The 18086-nt window shown below is 42.6% G+C and overlaps 1 protein-coding gene and 1 long non-coding RNA gene across 3 annotated transcripts in view; one reads left to right on the top strand and one right to left on the bottom strand.

Annotated features, from left to right (window-relative positions):
- LOC140735400 (uncharacterized) overlaps positions 1-8915 on the top strand; it is a 33305-nt gene extending 24390 nt beyond the window's left edge. Inside the window, exon 3 of the long non-coding RNA XR_012100745.1 lies at positions 8671-8915. This is a non-coding gene — a long non-coding RNA (uncharacterized lncRNA). The remainder of the gene's footprint in view (positions 1-8670) is intronic.
- LOC140735392 (PH and SEC7 domain-containing protein 3-like) overlaps positions 1-18086 on the bottom strand; it is a 78636-nt gene that overhangs the window by 44189 nt on the left and 16361 nt on the right. The gene's annotated exons all lie outside the window — the stretch shown is intronic.

The following is an 18086-nucleotide window of genomic DNA, read 5'->3' as shown; positions in this document are numbered from 1 at the left end:
TCTGAAGTCCAAGGTATACAGGGTAAACAGGAAGGGAGCCAATATAGTCCCTGTGGGGCCCCAGTGTTGCATGGTCTGGAGGGTGGAGATCATTGATGATGGATGTTGGTTTCTTGTGGAAGGTCTCCTTCTAGATGTTCTCAATGATGGGGAGGGCTTTTCCCGGGATGGGCTGGGCTGGGCTGTATCCACTACTTTTTGTAGGTTTTTCAAGCAGAAATTAACTGCTTATGGTAAAAAGGTGAATTGACAACTTATATTAAAAGTTAGTGAAGACTACCTCTGATAACTTAATGTTCTGAAGCAAAATGACCAGGAAGTATTTAGGTTGCTCCTCTCTCTGCTATTAGAGTTATAGAGAAGTACAGCACAGAAACAGGCCCTTTGGCCCATCTAGTCCATGCCAAAACCATTTAAACTGCCTACTCCTATCGACCTGCACTGGGACCATAGTCCTCCATACCCCTACCATCCATGTATCTATCTAACTTCTCTTTCAACCTTGTTTACATCTTTCCTGTAAATAGGTGACCAAAACTACACACAATACTCCAAATTAGGCCTCGGCAACATCTTATACAACTTCAAGATAACATTCTATCTCCTGTACTCAATACATTGATTTATGAAGGCCAGTGAGCCAAAAGCTTTCTTTATGACCCTATCTACCTGTGATGCCACTTACAATGAATTATGGACCTGTATTCCAAGATCCCATTGTTCTACCGCACTCCCCAGTGCCCTACTGTTCACTGTGTAAGACCTACAGTGGCTGGTCCTATTGAAGCACAAAACCTCACACCTGTCGGTATTAAATTCTAAATCCTGTTAGAAACATAGAAACATAGAAAACCTACGGCACAATACAGGCCCTTCAACCCACAATGCTATGCCAAGCATGTACTTACTTTAGAAATTACCTAAGGTTACCCACAACACTCTATTTTTCTAAGCTCCATGTACCTATCCAGGAGACTTTTAAAAGACCCTATCGTATCTGCCTCCACCACCCTTGCAGGCAGCTCATTCCATGCACTCACTACTCTCTGCGTAAAAAACTTACCCGACATCTCCTCTATACCTACTTCCAAGCACCTTAAAACTGCCATTTCAGCCTTGGGAAAAAGTCTTTGACTATCCACATGATCAATGCCTCTCATCATCTTATACACCTCTATCAGGTCACCTCTCATCGCCTGCCACTCCAAGGAGAAAAGGCCACGTTCACTCAACCTATTCTCATAAGGCATGCTCCCCAATCCAGGCAACATTCTTGTAGATCTCCTCTGCCCCCTTTCTATAGTTTCCACATCCTTCCTGTAGTGAGGTGACCAGAATTGAGCACAGTACTCCAAGTGGAGTCTGACGGGGGTCCTATATAGCTGTAACATTACCTCTCGGCTCTTGAACTCAATCCCATGGTTGACGAAGGCCAATGCACCATATGCCTGCTTAATCACACAGTCAACCTGTGCAGCAGTTTTGAATGTCTTACGGACTTGGACCCAAAGATCCCTCTGATCCTCCACACTGCCAAGAGTCTTACCATTGATACTATATTCTGCCATCATATTTGACCTACCAAAATGAACCACCTCATATTTATCTGGGTTGAACTCCATCTGCCACTTCTCAGCCCAGTTTTGCATCCTCATTGATGTCCTGCTGTAACCTCTGAGAGACCCTCCACACTATTCACAACACCCCCAACCTTTGAGTCATCAGCAGATTTTCTAACCCATCCCTCCTCTTCCTCATCCAGGTCATTTATAAAAATCATGAAGAGTAAGGGTCCCAGAACAGATACCGGAGGCATTCCACTGGTGACCAACCTCCATGCAGAAAATGACCTGTCTACAACCACTCTTTGCCTTCTGTGGGCAAGCCAGTTCTGGACCCACAAAGCAATATCCTCTTGGATCCCATGCCTCCTTGCTTTCTCAATAAGCCTTGCATGGGGTACCTTATCAAATGCCTTACTGAAATCACTACACTACATTATTGCTCTACCTTCATCAACGTGTTTAGTCACATCCTCAATAAATTCAATCAGGCTCGTAAGGCACGACCTGCCTTTGAGAAAGCCATGCTAACTATTCCTAATCATATTATGCCTCTCCAAATGTTCATAAATCCTGCCTCTCAGAATCTTTTCCATCAACTTACCAACCACTGAAGTAAGACTCATTGGTCTATAATTTCCTGGGCTATCTCTACTCCCCTTCTTGAATAAGGGAACAACATCTGCAACCCTCCAATCCTCTGGAACCTCTCCTGTGCCTATTGATGATGCACAGATCATTGCCAGAGGCTCAGCAATCTCCTCCCTCACCTCCCACAGTAGCCTGGGGTACATCTTGTCCGGTCCCAGAGACTTATCCAACTTGATGCTTTCCAAAAATTCCATCTCATCCTCTTCCTTAATGTCTATATGTTCAAGCTTTTCAATTCTCTGTAAGTCATCCCTACAATCACCAAGATCCTTTTTCGTAGTGAATACTGAAGCAAAGTATTCATTTAGTATCTCTGCTGTCTCCTCCGGTTCCATACACACTTTTCCACTGTCACACTTGATTGGTCCTATTCTCTCATGTCTTATCCTCTTGCTCTTCACATACTTGTGGAATGCCTTGGGGGTTTTCTTAATCCTGTTCGCCAAGGCCTTCTCATTGCCCCTTCTGGCTCTCCTAATTTCATTCTTAAACTCCTTCCTGCTAGCCTTAGTTTTTTGAACCTTTCATAAGCTTTTCTTATCTTCTTGACTAGATTCTCAACAGCCTTTGTACACCACAGGTCCTGTACCCTACCATCCTTTCCCTGTCTCATTGGAACGTACCTATGCAGAATGCGCAGAAGTATCCCCTGAATATTTGCCACATTTCTGCCATATATTTCCCTGAGAACATCTGTTCCCAATTAATGCTTCCTAGTTCCTGCCTGATAGATTCATATTTCCCCTTACTCCAACTAAACACTTTCCTAACTTGTCTGTTCCTATCCCTCTCTAATACTATGGTAAAGTAGATAGAATTGTGGTCACTATTTCCAAAATGCTCTCCCACTGAGAGACTTGACACCTGACCAGGTTCATTTCCCACTACCAGATCAAGTACAACCTCTCCTCTTGTAGGCTTATCAACATATTGTGTCAGGAAACCTTCCTGAACACACCTAACAAACTCCACCCCACCTAAACCCCTTGCTCTAGGGAGATGCCAATCAATATTGGAGAAATTAAAATCTCCTACTACGACAGCCCTGTTATTATTTCCAGAATCTGTTTCCCTATCTGCTCCTCGATGTTCCTTTTACTATTGGGTGGTATATAAAAACCCCTTCCTATTCCTAACTGCCACCCACAGAGATTTTGTAGACAACTCCTCCGTGACTTCCTCCTTTTCTGCAGCTGTGGCACTATCTCTGATCAGCAGTGCCACACCCCACCTCTTTTGCCTCCCTCCCTGTCCTTTCTGAAACATCTAAAGCCTGGCACTCGAAGTAACCATTCCGGCCTCTGAGCCATCCAGTCTCTGTAATGGCCACAACATCATAGCTCCAAGTACTGATCCACGCTCTAAGCTTATCCACTTTGTTCATGATGCTTCTTGCATTAAAATAGACACATCTCAAACCATCAGTCTGAGCGCATCCCTTCTCTATCACCTGCCTCTCACACTGCCTACAAGCTTTCTCTATTTGTGAGCCAACAGCCCCTTCCTCCATCTCTTCTGTGCGGTTCCCACGCCCCAGCAATTCTTGTTTAAACTCTCCCTAATAGCCTTAGCAAACCTTCCTGCCAGGACATTGGTCCCCCTCAGTTTCAAATGCAACCCATCCTTTTTGTACAGCTCACGCCTGCCCCAAAAGAGGTCCCAATGATCCAGAAAACTGAATCCCTGCCCCCTGCTCCAATCCCTCAACCACGCATTCATCCTCCACCGCACTCTACTCCTATACTCACTGTCGCGTGGCACAGGCAGTCATCCCAAGATTACTACCTTTGAGGTCCTGCTTCTCAACTTCCTTCCTAACCCCCTGTAGTCTGTTTTCAGGACCTCCTCTCTTTTCCTATCTATGTTGTTGGTACCAATATGTACCACGACCTCTGGCTGTTCACCTTCCCACTTCAGGATATCGTGGACACGATCAAAGACATCCCAGACCCTGGTACCTGGGAGGCAAACTAGCATCTGTGTTTGTTTCCTCCGTCCACAGAATCGCCTGTCAGACCCCCTAACTATAGAGTCCCGTATTACAGCTGCCTTCTTCCCTTCCCCACCCTTTTGAGTCACGGGGCCAGACTCTGTGCCAGAGGCGCAGCCACTGTTGCTTCCCCCAGGTAGCCCATTCTGCCCCAGTACTAAAACAGGAGTACTTACTGTTAAGGGGTCAGCCACCGGGGTGCTCTCTAGCATCCGACTCCTGCCCTTCCCTCTCCTGACTGTCATCCACTTATCTGTCTCCCGAGACCCAGGTGTGACTACTTGCCCATAGCTCCTCACTATCACCTCCTCACTTCCCCTGACCAGACAAAGGTCATCGAGCTGCAGCTCCAGTTCCCTAACGCAGTCTCTAAGAATGTGTGGCCTTAAGAATGTCTCTAAGATGTGGCCTTCCGGGAGGCTGGGAGTCTTCTAGACTTCTCACATCTGACACCCAGTACAAAACACTGGCCTCACAGACATACTTCCTGTTTCTATTCCTCACAGGTAACTAACCTCGCCTCGACCCATTATACAATGATACTCCTGAGCACTTAGAGAATTGAGGATCAAGGGTCAGCTTTATTTGCCATATACATTTATATGCATTAGGAATTTGCTGCAGTGTCAAACAGGGGTGTCAAACTCATTTTAGGTCACGGGCCGGATTGAGCAAAATGCAGCTTCATGCGGGCCGGATCAGTCAGACGCGTGCGAACGCAGCTTTCGTTGCCTCCGTTTTTTCAGCCTGCTTTCATGTGTCTCAGTCTCTGCTATAACTACAAAGTGTTTCACTTTACAAATTCCGTTTCTTATGAAGAAGACTGCCAAATAAATACTAAAAACCCTGAAAACCTGGTACCTGAATAAACTCAGCATTAGCCATATCATACGCCATAGGCGCTTCGATTACTGGGGCCAGCTTTAATAGTAATTACCGTAGATATTATCTCGCGGGCCAAAGATAATTCCACTGCGGGCCGAATTTGGCCCGCGGGCCTTGAGTTTGACATATATGACATATAACAAAAAACAACATGAAACAATTATACAGAATAAAGAATTATATAAAAACTAAAGTCAGAGGTTAAAGTGAGGATGTGGAATAAAGTGTGAATAAATACTGTACATAAATACTAGCATGAATTTACAATGTAAACAGCCATATAAAGTTAAGTAAATTTTATTATGAATATACCCCAATATCACCACATACAACCCCGAGATTCATTTTCTTGTGGGCATATTCAAATCTATAGAATCGCAACTACTGTATAACAGAATCAATTAATGACCACCAAACTAGGAGTTTGAACCAGAAAATGCAGAAGACAACAAACTGCACAACTTCAAAAAAGAAACAACAATGTAAATAAGCAATAAGTATCGAGAACATGAGAATAAGTGTCCTTGAAAGTGAGCCCATTAGTTCTGGGAACATTTCAGTGATGGAGCAAGTGAAGTTGAGTGAAGTTATCTCCTTTGGTTCAAGAGCCTAATGGCTGAGGGGTAGTAACTGTTTCTAAACTTGGTGGTGCAAGTCCCAAGTCTCTTGTACCTTCTTTCTGATAGCAGCAGCGAGAAGAGAAAGTGGTATAAAGGATGTAAAGTGTTTACAGCGCAGTACAGTGACTGAGGTAATAGATGGAGGAGTGTGGGGGGGGGGGGCGTCTTATTAGAATGGTTGATCAGATAAACTGCTTGGGAAAAGAAACTTCTAAGATGGTATGTAGTTTTTATTTTAATAACTCTATAATGCTTTCCAGAAGGGAGCTTTTGGAAAAGACAGTTTTCAGGGTAGATAGTGTCTGTCCTGCCAAAGGGTTTTGGCATGAAATGTTGACTATACACTTTTCCTAGATGCTGCCTGGCCTGCTGAGCTCTCCCAGGACTTTGTGAGTGTCTGCAATGATTTCTTTCTGCCTGTTTCTTTGTCCTGGACACATGCAAGTCCTGTAGTGATGGAAGAAGCAGCCAATGACATTTTCTGCTGACCTGACAGTTCGCTGTAGTTTCGGTATATTTTGAGAGGATGGCACGCCATACCAGACAGTAATGGCTGATGTGAGGATGCATTCTACGATGGCAGGCTAGAATTGTACCAGTATGTTGTGGTCTTATGTACTGGTGAAACAGGAGGAAAAATTATTGTTTCCATTTCTACCTGGTGAAATGAATTTCTAATCCACCAGTGTCCTGCTAGATAAAATGTATTGAATTGTTTAGTTTCATGATCCATATTTAGCTGAGACACAAGGTGAGAACTGGTGTTAAGAAATGACAGGTTGGGGCTTTTGTGAGACAAGGTGCATTTCAGTAGAAATATCATGGGTGAGTTGATATCCTGTCTGAAGCAGTGGAAGTTGAGATCATTTTAATCACTGACTCTTGTGGAGATCATGAAGAAATAGTAGGAAAGTCCTTAGCTTCTGGATAAGTATCTTGGAAATGGGGGAGTTTATAACCACATCCCCTCAAAGGAGAGTTGCAATTTTGCCACTGCTACTCTGTTTTTAGCACAGCTTCACATTTGCTCTGGATGGTTGGAGAGCTGTGTTAGCTTCTCTGATGAGGTTCTGGCCAAAACTATATAGAGAACCCACAATAATTTGCATGAACAGGAAATTGTGCCTGCTTTAGAATGTACCGCAATTATCTGAAAAACCTTGCAGATAATATCAGAAATGTTCATCGTCTAGAAGAGTTTAATAGCCAGCTTCCTTTTAACTTTGCACCTGCTTGGTTTTAGATGATCCAGTGATTCAAATCCTAATATCTATTCTGTAGTTTCTTTTTTTTTTGAATTGCTGAACTGGATCAGAAGTAGCATATGACAAGTGTGTGTAGCAGGTGTGATGTCTGGAGGTGTTAGTGGATGCACAGAGAGAGGTCAGGGCACATATATAGATTAGACAATGTGATAACTGTGACAGAGAATGATTTGCCAGCTGACAGGAATCGAAGAGCGAGGAATGGGGCCAATTGATTTGCCTGCAGGAAGCTGCTGATGAGTTTGAAGGGGCTCTGTTTTACAGCCAGAACGATGATGCTGCTGTATCAAGCTCCAGGATTCAGGTTTAATCCTGACCTGGGTGTCATCTGTGTGGAGTTCGCACCTTCTAGCTGCGGACTGTACCGGTTTTTCTTGGGTGCTCCCGCTCATTCCAACATCCCAAATACACACTGGGAGGTGTACTTGCTGCAGTTAATTACCGCTGAGTTAATGACATTAAAAAAAAATCAAAGGGAGAGGCTGAAGGCATGAGTGAGTTTGAGTAAGTTGAAAGAGTGTAGGAAAATATGGAGAGTGGGAATGGGGACTAATAGGATTTCTCCCTCAGGAGCCATCATAACCCTAAATAGGTTGAATGGCCTTCATCAGAACATCCCAGTCCTGTGATTTGAAGTCCTCTGTAGAGGTTTGTACGCCCTTCCGAAGAGCACATGGGTTTCCTCCAGGTGCTCTGGTTTCTTCCCACAGCCCAAAGATGAGCCAGTCAGTAGGTTAATTGGTCATTGTAAATTGTTCTGTGATTAGTTTAAGGGTAAAGAGGCGGTTTGCTGGGCAGTGTGGCTCCTGTTCTGCACTGTATCTCGAAACAAATAATTTTCTCCATGGTTTTGGAATAGCTCAATCCCTTTATATATATATGAAATTAGAGCTTAAAATTATTATTGAATCTGCCTTTACCTTACTTTCAGGCAGATGTTCCAGAAAAGGGGGCTGATGCTTCTGCTGAGGCAGGTGGGGAAAAGGGGGGGGGGGGGGGAGGTGGAAGGTTGATGCTTTACTCCTGCTTGTGCATGGGAGGGAGGAATGGTGGGCTTTTGGGGTTCTAATGTTTTCCTGCCATTCATTCTTTGGGGGGTTTCTTCTGTTTCATGGATGTCTGCGGAGAGTAAAAATTTCAGGTTGTATATTGTATACATTCTCTGATATTAAATGGAACCCTTGGACTAAAAAAAAGACTTCTAGGACGGATGATCTATTGGTCTTCCCTGTAAAAGGATTTAAGTGCAAGAGCAAGGATGTTCTTCTGGAGTTTTGTCTCTTTATCAGAGAAACAGTGTCCTTACCATGGATAAGTGTCACACATAGTAACCAGAATGATTCCTGGAATGGTAGAACTGACATATGAAGAGAGACTGAAGTGATTAGGGCCATGTTCACTGGGCTACTAAAGAGTAAGCAGGGATCTCTTCAAACAAAAAAAAATTCTAACAGGACTTTCTAATAGGAAGTTGTTCCAGATGGCTGGAGAGCCCAGAACCAAGGATTCCAGACACAGAATATGGCAGAGGATAATTAGGACTGAGATGAGGAGAAATTTCTTTACCCTGAAAGTGGCAAACCTGTGGAATTCTCAGAAAGCATTTGAGACCAAGTTATTAAGCATATTCAGGTAAGAGTTAGATGTCATATTAATGTCTGAAGAGATTGATGGGTGTTTTATTCTTGTTTATTTAGAGATACACCAGGGTAACAGGCCCTTCCAGCCCCATAACCCAAATAACCAAATAACCTACTAAATCATATGTATCTGGAATGTGCGAGGAAGCTGGAACGCCCGGAGAAAAGCTACGTAGTCACGGGGAGGACGTACAATCTCTTTACAAACAGCGGTGGGAACTGAACCCCAATCACTGCTGCTGTAAAGCCTCAAGGAAAACACAACGCTACCACGCCACCCAACGGTACGGACTTGAAGAGAAAGCAGGAACAGGATAATGAACTTGGGTGATTACGTCGTACAAGTCTACCTCTCCCTCACTATCACCTTTTCCTTCTTCCTGCAGAACTCATGACCTTGCCCACTATGCAGCCACATCCCTGTAATAAGCTGAATTTGTAATTGCATTTCTTTCAGTTCATTCCTTATACTCTCTGTGCTAAGCAATAAATGGACCACACATTAACTGCCCTTTCTGTTCCATTTTCCTAACTAATTACTATTCCTCACACCTGATTTAATTTCTTTGCAACTTTTAGTCTTCCATCATCAGTTGTAATTAAGACTCTTGTTTTACTACGACATTCAAAATGTTTTGTCCTTTAGATCTCACCTTTTTTTTTACCAGTTTCAAGTCCTCATAATTGACCCGTTTATCCTTATTCTAGAACCCTGACTCAAACCTCTTCAGGTTGACCTTCCCCAGCTGTGTTGGCCCTTCATGTACAATGTTGGTGCTCTTGGTGGGTTTCCAGTGGTTTTATATTACCTGGTACTTTTCTTATTGTGAACAGGCTGTCCAAAGACAGGACATCCCATAACTTCCCTGGTATTAATAAAAAAGGTCAAGTCTGGGGGCATGAAAGACATCATAGCCAGAATTTGGGGGTCAGTAGAGGTTGCTGTTGGTTTCCCACTGACATAAAAAAAACAAACAGAAACAGCTCAAATCAAAACTCCTCCATGGACGGTCCCAGGCCCGGCTGGAAAAGGAAGAGGGTTGGGCATGGGGCTAACATGCCCATTTCATAAAAGCCCACAGCTACAGAAACACCAACAGAAGCTCCAGAGACCTCGTCCCTGGAAGATGAAGGATCTTCACCTGGAAGATGTATGTAGTCATGTGGTGAAACCAGAAGCCATAGGGCCAATCAACTTTCATCAGCCCAGGTCAAGAGGACTTGGGTCAGCTGCTGTCCACTCTATCTAAGCCTTTCAATATTCGATAGGTTTTGATTAGATTCCCCCCTCATTCTTCAAAGTTCCAGCAAGTACAGGCCCAGAGCTATTAAATGCTTTTCAAATGTTAACCCTTTCATTCCCAGGATCATTGTCATGAACCATCTCTGGACCCTCTCGAATGCTGACACAACCTTCTTAGAAATGGCCCAAAACTGCTCACAGTACTCCAAATGTGGTCTGAACAGTGCTTCATAAAGCCTCAGCATTACATCCTTGTTTTTATATTCTCGTTTTCAGGAAATGAATGCTAACATCGCACGTGTCTTCCTAGCAACTCAACCTGCAAGCTAATCTTCAGGGAATCCTGTACTAGGACTCCCCAAGATCCTTTGCACCTCTGATCTCTGAATTTGCTCCTCCTCAGATCAAGAGGAACTGCGAGAGATATGACAGGAAAATGAAATCTATGTTTGAGTGGCAACAGGAAGTGGGCAAAAGTGGGTCAATATAGAATTGATGTTGCTGAAGCTGTGGTGATGCAGAGATACAGCATGTGCTTCCCTGTGACCCTGCTTTGATCCAGTCCCCTGGAACTGTGTGGTGTTTGTCTGTCCTGTGTCTGCATGGGGGTCCTCTGGTTTCATAGAGTCATTGAGTTATGGATAGATACAGCCCAGAAACATGTCCATAAGACATAACAGCAGAATTATACAATGGCTGACTTATTGTCTTTTACAATCCTATTCTCCTGCCTTCCCCCCCCCCCACCCCATAACCTTTAAATGCCCATACTAATCAAGGACCTATCAACCTCTGCTTTAAATATACCCAGTGACTTGGCCTCCACAGCCATTTGTGGCAATGAGTTCCACAGATTCACCACCCTCTGGCTAAAGAAATTCCTCCTCATCTCTGTTCTAGAGGGATGTGCTTGTGTTCTGAGGCTGCCCAATCTGGTCCTAGATTCCCCCACAATAGAAAACATACTCTCCACATCCACCTTATCTAAACCTTCCAACATTCAGTAGGTTTTAATGAGATCTCCCCACATCCCTCTAAATGCCAACAAGTACGGAACCATCAAACACTCCTCATACGTTAACCTTCAGTCCACCAAGTCCACACAGATCAACCACCCAGTCACATTAATTCTGCTTCAATGTCTTTTATTTTATTCTCCCCAAATTTCAACAACTCCTGCCAGATTTCAACCACTCATTCATTCACAAGAGTGGTCAGTTAAACTACCATTTACATGCCTTTGGAATGTAGGAGGAAATGAAGCACTCAAAAACCCTCACAGTCACAGGGAGAACGTGTAAGCTCCACACAGACAGCATTCAAGGTCAGGATTGAGCCTGGGTCTTTGATACTATGAGAACCAGAAAGAACCAAGGAATTTCTGGTTAATTAACTACTGACTCTAGGCAGGTAGGAGCTGTTGGATTCATTCGTTATGTGCCACGTTGTATGGCATGGGGGATCATGGTCTTTCTATTACCATGATTGGTCTTGGCAAATTTTTCTACGGAAGTGGTTTGCCATTGTCTTCTTCTGTTACAAGATGGGTGACTCCAGCCATTCTCAATACTTTTCAGAGATTGTCTGCCTGGCATCACTAGTCACATAACTAGGACTTGCTCTTATGGCTTCATGTGACCCTAATCAGGGGGTTAAACAGGTGCTGCACCTTGCCCAAGGGTGACCAGCAGGCTAGCAGAGGGAAGGAGTGCCTTACACCTCCTGTGGTAGAGACATATCTCCACCTCACGACCCAGCTGTTGGATTAGGGCGCAGAATTGTTATTTTACTTGGAACTTAACTTTCCTGTGCTTGCTTGTAATTTATATAATTACCTATATACGGTACTTGTAATCATTCAGTGATTTTTCCAGTAATTGTAGTGTAGCTACTTCTGTATTTTTCTAGAAATTCGAAATAATTTGGAAGATGTACAGCTTGGGTGAATGATGGTTGGATTGAGTTGTTCTCCCAATTTTGGCAATTTACTGGCAAATGTTTCATCACCATGCAAGGAGACATCATTAGTGCACTGTTAATTGTAGAGTGGCTACTGAATGCTTGGCCTTTATAGACTTTTCAATCAGCTAAGGCCAAACATTTGGAGACCACTCCACAATTAACAGCACACTAATGATGCCTCTTCGTACAGTGATGAAACAGTTTCTCGAAGCTTTTTAGTTTTCCTGTTGTGGATGTCTCGCCACCTGAATCTGGCTATTTTATAGGTGAATTGTTATCACTGGAATGTTATTATCCTCTAGTCTGAGCTAGTTTTCTTGTAGAAGACAACCACGGTTTCTTTCATCCTCGATTCTTCTTTGTTCATTCTTTGTTTTTGCAACACTTAATAAGACAGCCATAAGCAACAAGTTTTATACCTCATTCTGACTTTTGAACCTCTGTATCGAAAGAACACCAGGATCCAACAGTGGAAAGTAAACGAGAACAGAATTACTGGGCATGCCTCCAAGAGGACCACAAACTTGTTGTGGTTTTGAGGTCTGTGTGCCTCAGTGACTCGGACAGCTATTTTGGCTACCATCAGAACATTATACTTTGGCTCTTGGTAGGGTCCCCCATGTTAAACAGGTCAACAGGTAGAGGCCAGACAAAGAGCGGTCCACTGGTCCTCCAGGTTCGAGGGTTCAGCTCAGGGCTAACAACCCTGACTGGTCAAATATAACTGTTATGGAAACGCCAATGAAGAATCCTTCTACATCTGAGTGATCAAGCTCATGATTAAGCTTGAGAGATGGACGACCTTCATTGCTGCCCTAAATGCCAGCGGATTAACGGGCAGTAAATAAATACTGGGCATGGTAGAGATAGGTTACAAGAAACAATTAATTGGCAGGACAGAAAAACATTAATTGGCAGCGGAGGGGGAGGGGGTGATAGGTCTGCCTTTAGAACCAGTGATGTTGTAAGGAAAAATGATCCAGGGTCTGTGTTGTAAGCACTCAGGCCCTTACTTTTCACTCTACTAGCATTGCCATTCATTGGATCAGCATCTGAAATTTCCTGCAACTCTAATAAGATTCCATCACATGTTCCCTTCTGTTCCTTTCTTACAGCATCTTGATTAGAGCCTTCCCCCACTATACTGTGGTCTGCTCTTCCTAAAAATATCTTCAAGGCATTTATGGAAAGAGATAGTATGGTCCAAAAATTTTGGTCCTAAACTTGAGGAAAGCAGATTTCCATATCATCAGACAGGACTTGCTAAGATTAGACTGGGATTAATTAGATACACATACTGTAGCTGCGTACAGTTCAATCTATATCTGACAAGTGGGAGACCCTCCAAATGAAATAGTGAGAGTTCAGGAGCAACACATTTCCTGTAAGGATGAAGGACAAGTCTGGCAACTCCGCTACAAGAGTAGCTAGGGCAGCATGGTACATAGCAGCTAGTGTAATGCTTTACAGCACCAGCAACTTGGGTCCAATTCCTGCCACTGCCTAAAGGAGCTTATACATTCTTCCCATGACCTCATGGGTTTCCACCCACATTCCAAAGACGTACGGTTAGGGTTAGGGTTAATAAGTTATGTCTGTGCTGTGTTGGTACCAGCAGCATGGCAACATATGTAGGCTGCACCCAGCACAATCCTCAGACCGTGTTGGCCATCAATGCAAACAATGCAATTCACTGTAGGCTTCCACATACCTGTGACAAATAAAGCTAATCTTCAATTTTTTTTTTCATCATTGCCTACCACTGCCCATTTCAAGGCACTTTTCCATCCAGCTGTTGGAGATGCAATACCTGGGCTTTCATCTCTTCCCTTCCCAACACCCAGACACCATCCAGTATTTCCCATTGAAGCACCAATTCAAAACCAATGTAGTGCATTTATTATTGTGATAGATATTCACTCGTTTTTTTTGATAACCTTGCTTTCTAAACACAGCATTTTGTAAGATGAAACAGTTCTAAGTAAACTTCCAATTAACAGAGTTTTTTTTAAACTTCTGGTTGTAAATAGAAGTCAGTCTTCAGTTCTTAAAATGTGAATGGAATGCACTCTTTATAGAACAGCTTTGCAAACAGGCTCCGTATTTTGTAGACAATCTGTCTGTAAAGAGTCACTGCACCTGCTTTATTATTGCTCAGGCGTAAAGTATAAGGCAATTGGTTGTTTAAGTTGGGTTGTTTTAACCAGACAAGCAGACTCTTAAGTTGCTTAGTTCAAGGAAGCTTGAGGAACAGATGGATATCATTTAGGATATCAATAACTGATATGTTTATAGTTTGAAAGGTTTATGTACTTGAAGTTAGCTTTCCAACATTAATGATACATAGCTAAGATTCATGTCTCCAAAAGATGCTTTTAGACCGTTTGTGTTAAAATGATATCTGAGGAAATATCACATGCTTGTGAAGTCACTCAAAATGGCAGAAAAGCGTAAAAAATTTAGAGAGCAGCTCAGGCTTATTAGGAATGGGATAAGGAACATCAAGAAACATGGAGGAACGAGAATCGATTCCTCCATCTTCGGTTTCTACAATGAACAACTCATTTGTCTGCATCTTTGGTATATCTTTTAAGTTGATAGCAATTGTACCCGTGTTTTGGAAATCCTTTGTCCTTTATGTTTTGGGTTTTGGAAACGGTTTGTGAAATTATCTGTAATTTGGAAATGCTTTATAATGTTTCAAGATTCAAGATAAGATAGGAATTCTCTTTGAGTTTTAAATGTGTTTTTAGAATGATGTCTGGATTTTAGCATGTATCACTGAAAATAAATTAACTGTGTCTTAAACTATTTTGTTAACATCTTCTCCTTGATAGCAAGAGGGGACCCACTGCTCAAATAGTGGAGTATTGGTAACTAAACTCACTGTGGAGAATAAACAGGGGAATGAACTAGTCTTTGAAGATTGGGTAGTTACAGTATAATCTCCCTTTACTGAGAGTATTTGAGGCTACAGTGGTGCTAGGAAGTTTGCGAACCCCGTAGAATTTTCTCTATTTCTTCATAAATATGACCTAAAATGTGATCAGATCATCACACAAGTCCTAAACCTAGATAAAGAGGACCCAATTAAATAAATAACACAAAAACATTATATTTCTATATTTTATTTATTGAGAAAAATAATCCAATATTACATGTATTAGTTGGAAAAAGTATGTGAACTCTTGCTTTCAGTAACTGGTGTGACCCCCTTGTACAGCAATAACTTAAACCAAACGTTTCCAGCAACTGTCGATCAGTCCTGCACATCAGCTTGGTGAAATTTTAAGCCATTCCTCCTTACAAGACTGCTTCAACTCTGGGATGTTGGTGGACTCCCTTACATGAACTGCTTGCTTCAGGTCCTTCCAAAATATTTCTATAGGATTAAGGTCAGGACTTTGACTCAGCTATTTCAAAACACAATTTTTTTTAAACTACTCTGTTGTTGATTTATTATTATCTTTTGGATTATTATTTTGTTGCATTATCCAACTTCTATAAAGCTTCAGGTGACAAACTGCTGTTCTGATAATTCTCCTGTAAAATGACTTCATACAATTTTGAATTCATTGTTCCCTCAACGATTACAAGCTGTCCAGGCCCTGAGGCAGCAAAGCAGCCCCAAACCATGATGCCCTTCCATCGTGCTTCACAGTTGGGATGAGGTTTTGGCGTTGGTGTGCTGTGCCCTTTTCCCTCCAAACATAGCAATGTGCATTTCTGCCAAAAGGTTCAACTTTTGACTCATCTGTCCACAGAATATTGTCCCAGATGTGTTGCAGAACATCCAGGTGGTATTTTGCAAACTTGAGACACGCAACAATGTTTTCTTTGGTAGAGCAGTGGTTTCCTCCGTGGTGTCCTTCCACGAACACCATTCTTGTTCAGTGTTTTTCTTATAATGGACACATTAACAGAGACTTTAGCAAGTTCTAGAGATTTCTGCAGGTCTTTTGCTGTTACCCCTTGGGTTCTTTTTCACCTCCTTCAGCATTGCATGTTGTATTCTTGGTGTGATCTTTGCAAGATGCCCACTCTTAGGGAGAGTAGCAGCAGTACTGAGTATCCTCCATTTGTAGACAATTTCTCTTACTGTGGACTGATGAACACTCAAGTCTTTAGAAATGCTTTTGTAGCCTTTTCTAGCATCTTGCATCTCTAGAATTCTTCTTCTCAGGTCCTCTGAAAGTTGTTATGATCAAGGCATGGTGCACATAAACAGATCTTTCTTGAGAAGAGCAGGCTCTGTCATTAACTTGACTTTGTGCGTCATTTTTATAGGGCAAGGAACCTTTACAACCCACATTTCCAGTTCCATCTCATTGTTTGGAACACTTGACTCCAAATAGCTTCTGTAGAAGGCATTACCCCAGAGGTTCACATACCTTTTCTAACAAATACATGTAACATTGGCTCATGTATTTATTCTCAATAAATAAATGAACAAATATAATGTTTTTGTGTTATTTATTTAATTAAGTTCTCTTTATCTAGTTTTAGGACTTACGTGAAGATCTGATCACATTTTAGGTCATACTTATGCAGAAATAGAAACATTTCTACAGGGTTCACAAACTTTCTAGCACCACCGTACTTGTATCCGATAGGGATGAAAGTCTTCATTTGAGTTTAGAATTTCACAGTTAGCAAATCCAATACTATAATTGTATTCACAGCATAGTCTCCTTTACATTGATAAAACCAAATGCAGATTGGATGACTGCTTTACAAAGAACCTGGTTTCAACCTGCAGTGGTGTCTGAGTGTCCTGCTGCTTGCTCCATTGATTCCCAACCCATTACCTGTCTGTGCTTTGCTTCACTGTTACAGATTCTGATTTAATCGATCACATCTACATCGAAACTTCTCCACGGATTGTCACCTTGTCATGATGGAGAGGCTTGTGAGATCTCAAGAGCAATGTTGTCTGGAGTTTAACCATCGGGCACTTAGCTCTTGGTACGTTCATCCATGGCAATAAGGTCAAGATGGAGGTTCCAAGAGCAACCCGGCCAGGGAGCTAGTGGAAGATGATGGCACGATACAATGGCAGTGAAGTTGGAAGAAGGCAGCAGCAGCAAAGGGCCTCCAGTCATCTTGCATTCCATGCCACTGGACTGTAACACCGTTCGGTCAAACGCCGTATGGTGGCTGCCCGTGCATCACATTAAACAATTCCACGCACAGGCATTCTCCTTTAAGGGAATCTACCCTAATATCCCTGATTAAGTCTGAAGGGGGATCAACAAGCAGTAAAAGGGGCAGGATTGTAAGGTCTGGAAACCCCAAGTCAGTAGAATGTATGGATCCCAGATTGGCTTCTATAGCCTCCTGATGACCCACTAAAAGATAACAGACAACCCCTCAGGCGAACATCAAGTGATTGTACTAACCTGAAACATGTAGTGAGATGCATGGTTTGTGTTAATAATCAACACTCTCAAGGATGTTGTGGGGGCAGCCCACAAGTGTCGTCACGCATTCCACAACACGGCACATGCCCACAAGGTTCAATCAGAACAACAGAAGCAGCAACAACAAAACAAAACAAGATAACACAGCAGCAAAATAGGTGCTTTACCCACCCTCCCACACACACAGACAGGCCTCATCCCCAACCCCAGGATAGGCCTCATCCAACCTCTAGTCCCTAGCCCAGACTCACTGACTTGATCTTTTGGCCCCTACCTATGGATTTACCAACTTCAGTCTTTGACCTTTCAGACTTTCTACCTTATCAATCTATTCCTTTCCTTCTGAAGTGCATCAGGGCCCAACACCAACTTGATGAACACCACAGCATCTTCCATTTAGGGATGCTGCAGCCCTCTGTATTCAATACCGAAATCTCCAACTTTAGGTAATTGACTCTTTCAATCTATATCAAACCTGGCCATTATTTTGTCTCAGATTTTACTCTGTTGTATAAGTAGACTATTGGGCATGTCCAACAACCTTGCCATTAGTAAACATTACACAGAGAAAGAAGCTTAATCTGTTACATAAAGAATTAAGTCGCCACAGAGATATTTTCTTTATTTTAACCATCCTTCTTCCATCTTCTCAGTCACCCATAACTAACTTGTTTTCTCTCTTCCCAGTTCCAATAAAGGACACTAAATGTTAATTTTTTCCATTTCCACAGAGGGTGCCTGACCTACTGAAAGCTTCCAGTGGAAACTTGATACCAATCGTGACTGAATTTTTAATTTCCGATGCACATTGGCTCTTAAATGAGAATTGGAATTTGTTAGACATTTCT

The sequence above is a fragment of the Hemitrygon akajei genome, chromosome 1 (assembly GCF_048418815.1).
Source record: "Hemitrygon akajei chromosome 1, sHemAka1.3, whole genome shotgun sequence".
Classification (NCBI taxonomy): Eukaryota; Metazoa; Chordata; class Chondrichthyes; order Myliobatiformes; family Dasyatidae; genus Hemitrygon; species Hemitrygon akajei.
The sequence above is the reverse complement of the archived record's forward strand: the minus strand, read 5'-3'. Positions and strand labels throughout refer to the sequence as shown.